Source organism: Octopus bimaculoides, chromosome 4 (genome assembly GCF_001194135.2).
Source record: "Octopus bimaculoides isolate UCB-OBI-ISO-001 chromosome 4, ASM119413v2, whole genome shotgun sequence".
NCBI classification, from domain to species: Eukaryota; Metazoa; Mollusca; class Cephalopoda; order Octopoda; family Octopodidae; genus Octopus; species Octopus bimaculoides.
Window position 1 is genome coordinate 119,341,829 of NC_068984.1, and position 7,321 is coordinate 119,349,149.

A 7,321-nucleotide genomic window follows, 5' to 3' on the forward strand; every position below is an offset into this window, starting at 1 on the left:
CGAAATACAACAATATCTGTTTCAACACATGGTTTCACATCAGGAATCTTGCAAAATAAATTCATAAATGTGTGTGTGTGTGTGTGTGTGTGTGTGTGTGTGTGTGTGTGTGTGTGTGTGTGTGTGTGTATATATGTATGTATGTATGTATGTATGTATGTATGTATGTATGTATGTAAGACCTGCCTGAAGATTTCTCTCTGTCCAGCATAGCTCTCCAGGTCAACGGAGCACACAGGCACTTCACCACGACAAGGTACTTGTTGAATTGCCCGTTGACTACACAGTAGTTCTTCTGCCCTTCTTCCACAAGGTGTCCAACAATCACCCTCCTCGCCAAGCAAGCTTGATGGGGTTGCCAGTTTAGTTGCCAACAACCTGACCATGCGACAGGTTGTACTGGCTTACATGTTAACCCAGTACAACTAGACAGGTCAAAGGGTAGGAGACAGAGAAAACCTCAACAACAATAAATCAAAGCGTCGGCAGCAGGGCATGTATTTAGTTATCAGCAGGATCTAACAGATCAGATTCCTGGCTTTGAACTAGCAGGATTTCATGCAGTGGATCTTGAATACAAAACAATGGATGAGACCCTTATATTCCTAGTTAGATGGAAACTGCAGTACCACATGGAGCAGCGCCCTGTGACTCCTATAGTATGCACAACTAAAACCCCTATGGGGCATCCTATGGGACGACCTAGATCAGATCAGATCAGAGATATGTATGTATGTATGTGTGGAGGCGCAATGGCCCAGTGGTTAGGGCAGCGGACTCACGGTTATAGGATCGCGGTTTCGATTCCCAGACAGGGCGTTGTGAGTGTTTATTGAGCGAAAACACCTAAAGCTCCACAAGGCTCCGGCAGGGGATGGTGGTGAACCCTGCTGGACTCCTCCACCACAACTTTCTCTCACTCTTACTTTCTGTTTCTGTTGTACCTGTATTTCAAAGGGTCAGCCTTGTCACACTGTGTCACGCTGAATATCCCCGAGAACTACGTTAAGGGTACACGTGCCTGTGGAGTGCTCAGCCACTTGCACGTTAATTTCACGAGCAGGCTGTTCCGTTGATCGAATCAACTGGAACCATCGAAGTCGTAAGCGATGGCGTGCCAACAACATGTATGTATGTATGTATGTATGTATGTATACAACAGGTATTTTTCAGTTTCTGTCTACTAAATCCACTCACAAAACTTTGGTCAGCTTGGGGCTACAGAAGACACTTGCTCAAAACTTTAAAAACCATGTGGTTGCAAAGTATGCCTTTTAATCACACAGCCATGCTTGCACCTATATTTAGATTTCACTTTTTTTTTTTCTAATAATTCATAAAACTTATAAGTACTTACACATGATCAGTCATGGGTATCAAATAGGAAAATAAAATACTCATTCCATTTTGATTTCTTCTGTTCATTAATAAGCATCATGAGTTCTATCCATTTGGCCAGGCTGAAGAGAAGCAATCTGATCAGTTACTATTAATGTGTTGTGTCTGTGAGTCAGTTCAGTTAGCTGTAAATAATCACAAGGTAAGAAACAACTCATTCAACATTCATTAATGAATCACAAGCTTGTACATTTGTAGAGTTATGTTTTAAAGTTGTTTTTTTTTTCAGCATTTTTATTCTGTGATGTAAATTTTAAGAAAATCATAAGCATCGACCAAGTAAATCTACAGTACACAAGGTACACATATACATGTCTATATACATACATACATGTCTATATACATACATGCATACATACATACATACATACATACATATATATATATGCATGTATGTATCTATCTATCTGTGTGTGTGTGTCTTTGTGTCTGTGTTTGTCTCCCACCACCGTCTGACAACTGGTGTTGGTGTGTTTATGTCCCCATAGCTTAGTGATTTGACAAAAGACTCTGATAAATACTAAGCTTTAAAAAAAAGACCCGGGGGTTGATTTGTTTGACTAAAAACCCATCAAGGCAGCTCCCCAGCATGGCCGGCATCCAGCTGTAGAAACTCTGCCAGATCAGATTGGAGCCTGGTGCAGCCATCTGGTTCACCAGTCCTCAGTCAAATCGTCCAACCCATGCTAGCATGGAAAGTGGATGTTAAACAATGCTGCTGCTGCTGATATATATATATATATATATATATATATATATATATATATATATATATATGTGGTGAACTTTCCTGTCATAGGTAACAAATGTGGGTTCAGCAATTTCTTGCTATTTCTTCCTGAACAACTTTCAACTTTCACAGATGATTTGTTTATGGTGATCAAATGTTTGTGCTGTACATTAGCTCACTCCTGCCATCAATTCACATTGCCTACCCATATTTCAATCCACCTCTATCTCATCAATCATTTTTATCACTCTACTGCTCCCCACTTCACATGTTTTATGTATAAGAAGTTGCATTGGACATGCTATATGTTCTTCCATCACTCTTTCTTTTCCAGACTTACCTACTACTAACCCTTCTGTGTACCTCTGTTACTATCAATCCCTCTTGCTTCTCCTCTACTACTATCTCCCCCCTCTCTCTCTATCTCTCTCTTTCTACTAGTATACTCTTACTCTCTACATACACCTATGCTGGTTCTTCTTTGGTCATCGCTCTCTCACTTCTATTCACCTTCATTCTCTGCAACACAGTCTTGAGCTAATAAACACTTCACAAAGTGGTGAGATCTCTTTAAATTTATAAGGTACAAGACAACTTTGCATTCAGTATAACTTGTAAAGAGGTTTGTGAACAAGTAAAATTAATATGCAGTTGTGGGGTCCCCTACGTTTTGTTGAAGATATGACAACTTCTCTCTTGTGCTGGTGCCACAAAAAATAGCACTCGATATACTCTGTGAAATGGTTGATGCTAGGAAGAGTATCTGACCATAGAAACCCAGCAAAAATTAAAACATGCATCCTTTGACCCAGATAGGATAGAAGTAACTCTAAATATGAACTTGCTTGGCTCATAAAGACCCATTCAACCTATGCTAGCATGGAAAGTGGATGTAAGACAATGACAATGACCATAATGATATAAAAATTGTATGTATATACATCATCATCATCATTGTCGTCGTCGTCATCATCATTATTATCATCATTATCATCAATGGTTTGTTTTAACATCCACTTTCCTATGCTTGCACGAGCCAGATGGAATGCACTGAGGTAGATTTTCTGCAGCCAAATGCTCTCCCTGTTGCCAACTCTCATTTCCAAGCAAGGTTATCATTTTCCCATGGCCAGACATTTTCATGGAAGACTGGAAACAATGGACATAGATTGTAGATTGTGATACTTGTTTAAAATTACTGTGTGATGTCAAGCCAAGGAGATACACACACACACACACACATTTCAATTGTCCAGTAGCAAATTTTCCACTCAGATTGACTAGAGAATGTTTAAGTGAGTAAAATCTTATTATAACTTCATTTTTTGCTATTCTAATATAAGATTTTGATTGTGAGCTATCATTCAATTCCACCTTGTATATCAAGGATGACAAAACAATTTCCATTAAATGGATAGTTACTAATATTTCTACAATTACACTTGCTTGACATGTTTTGCATGAGTTGAATAAATAGAGCTGCTGAATTGCAACTTTAAGAAACTTTAATAGAATTTCTATTTTATGCTATGTTTTCTACTAAAATGAAGTGAGACTAACTCATTGGCTATAGGTTGAAGTTAAAATTTGGGTTATACCATAGGATTTTCCTATTTCTATTTCTACATTTAAAAGATATTGATCAAGGTACATATACTATCCTATCTGAAAAATCTGCTTTGACTAAATACTTCATTATAGAAAATGTGAACTGTGATGACATACACCTTGTAACATCGGAGGTGATATTTGGTGGATAAGTAGAACCCTTATTGATATAACATAATCACTTAGTGGACTCATGACAAAGGAAAAAAAAAAATTTAGCACCTGAATATAATGTAATGTCAAAAAAGTTGATTTATTTCTGAACATCAACAGTTATATCTTTTTTAAATATGTCTACATTATCATCATCTATATTTCCTAAGAGAAATAATCCATCATCTCAATAAATATCTCTATCCAACATTGGGAGCTTTTTCATGCAATGAATTCGAATCATTTTAACCAATTATTTCATACACTTCTGCCCCATCAAAAGTTCTCATAACTATGTCTTTCCATAGTTTTAAACCTTAGGCTATATTTTCAAAAACCTTTCTAGCATGTACAAGGGTCTTAATATCTGAATTGATAATGGATGTCATGGTATTAGTGAAAGCTAATGCTTAAAGTAGTAGTGGCTTGGTAGAAGAGGGATAAAAATACACATCAACCTGAAAGAATATATGATTCTTTTTATCACTGATGCTATCAAATTCTTCAATAACTGATAAACTATTGTTCCATAAGTGAGTTTCATTATTTCCCTATTCCTAAAGATAATAGAATAATGGACTTCGTTACTACCTATACCTGTTTTTTTTTGCAGAGTTGATTAACCTACACTTAGGGGTAGGCTAGCAAAATTACACTTATGATCCTTAAATGTAGTATATGATGGACAGAGGTGGGAGCAAAGCTTGCATTCTATTATCTATTTAAATTATGGATGCAACCTCCTTGGTTTCTAGATTACTAAATCTGCAAGTGCATGAGATTTTTTTGTCTATATTAGTAATGCTATTAGATAATAGTCTTCTGTAAAAATTTTTTATCTAAACTGTAGAGGCTATCTGTCTTATCAGAATGGACTTACATTCAGGTTGCTCTTTACATGGCTCTGGAATTTGTAATAAAATTTTTTGAATGTAATGTTTCTTGTTAGACTGAAAAAAATCCTTTTGAAATAATTCTAGTCATTAATTTAAAGGTGGACTTCTGTGCATCTTAAATCCATATTTATTATCACTATCTGTATAAAATTTTCCACTATCAAACAAAAATGCTTGCCATCTCATTCTTCTTATGAAGCCTTCTGTTTTCTCAAAAAATTCTTGTTTCCTCCTGCAGAGGACACAAGAATGTTCTTTATTTTAAAATATAATGAATATTATTCCATATTTAGCAGTTTAATTCAGTCATACTACAGAGCTTTACACTAAGAAAGGAATGGTAGCTTTCAGTGTAAACATTTGAATCAAAACGTTCCAATGTAGACAAAGAAGACAAAGAGTGTACTCAAATATTCAGTTTGTATGTGTGTATGCATGTGCCTGTGTGTGTGTGTAGGGAGGGGCATGCACATGCATTGTAAGCATGTTGAATAGTTTATTCTGAGTGAATTTGAGTTTAAGATTTTTCTAAATTTCTAAGTCCTAGAAGAATTTCAATTTCACACACTGAAGGATATTTTACCAATCACAGTATTAATATGTTAGAATATGGTGGATTAACTCACAAGATCTTTCCTTTTGTGTTTTCTTATAAGACAGTGGGATTTAACTGCTACACAAAAGAATACTAAATCTCTATAATAACACTCTATAATCTCTATGATAGTTTTAAGGAAACCATTAAATATCATAAGCACACAGCCTAATAAAAGAAACCAAAGAAGAAAAGCCATGCAGTTTGATGTACCACGTTTAATCAATGTTAGGATTTCAATTGGAAAAATAGTCTTTCTTTATAAAACTGCAATTTCCTCCTGGGTATAAATACAGAAAAAACAAATCTTCCACTCAAATTCACTCAAAATAAACTTAAATTTCATCAAGAAACTATCACCAAATAACAATAAAAATAATGAATAATTCAAATTTCAAAATACAGATAACAATAACACCTCAAAAATACTACTTCTATTTGTCTAGTCAATAGTAATTATCTAGAAAAGTTGTTATATAAACAGCTACTGTCACATATGACATTAATCAGAGCATCATAGATTACATTGGATTGACAGCAAATCAATTTAAGATTGAATATTATCAACATAATTACACTCTTAGAACCTTGTAATAATGATTTGACATTAGCCTAGCAACACATGTCTGGGTTTTGAAAAATAATGATTTAAACTGAAATATTAGTTGGCATATTTTAGACAAAGAAATAACTTATACATAAACTAATTCATTCTGCAGATTATGTATTTTTGAGAAAATCTAAAATTTGAAATATAATACTAAAACATCGAATAAGCATACCAAACTAATTAATCTTCAAGCTTACATATGCAGAAACAGTTTTGGCATTAGGTTAACCACCCATTAACAACTACTTTTCATAATATATGTATATAAGTGATACATCCATAATAGATTTAACATTCTTCCTATAACGGTTTATTTACATAAAATTGGATCAAAATATTTTTTTAAACTATACATTAATTATTGTCAGACATTTAACATGCACACACACACACACGCTCTCTATGACTGTAAACCATCCCATAAGTCAGTAACTAATAATGACTAGCATTTAAACAAAACCTAATTACTGAATTATTATCAATTTTTAAAAAAATAATAAATTATACCTTAATATATGAAGGTGAAACCACAACATCTATGCCACATTACCTGACAGGTCATGTCATGATGACACTTCATATTGTAATGTCTAGATATTAATGTGTGTGTGTGTGTGTGTGTGTGTGTGTGTGTGTGTGTGTGTGTGTGCTTAAATGAGTATTTATACACAGTCATATGAAGTGTGACATTAACAGTTTTGCATTTAAACCAGCTACATCAAGCACATATATGCTCCCTGCTTTAAATCCAAACCACTAGATTCAGCCACTCACTTCTACCCGACAATGCCATTCTAAAAATAAGGAGTTATTGCATCAACATCTTGAAGCTACAAAAAAGTGCATGATTAATTCAAAACAATGTGTATAAATAAGCATTGCATTCGACAGAATAATCCAAATGCTAAAGGATTAACTTATGGGTCATGACTTTGTGTTTCAGTTCATGCATGGACTCAGGGAAAGGCTATTTTCTTCTTATCTCAAAATATCTACCAGGAAAATAGGTGGTCAGTTTGTTTATCTGTGAAAGTTCACCTGTCTAAATTAAGTAGACACTTTACAAAACCACAAAATTAGACTATGAATTCATTAATAACTACCTGTTTTGCCCAAATGGTTTTACATTTTTTTATCAACTAATCCAGAAACTAATTTTCCTTTGCAATATATACCTACACATAAAGAGATGCCTACACACACTTAGGCATAAAGATGAGGAGAGAAATAAAGATGAGAAAAGAGAGAGAAGGGAACAGTCACCTAGACCAGTAATTCTCAACCAGGTTCCATATGGCCCTCCGGGTTCTATATAAGATTTTGTTATTAAA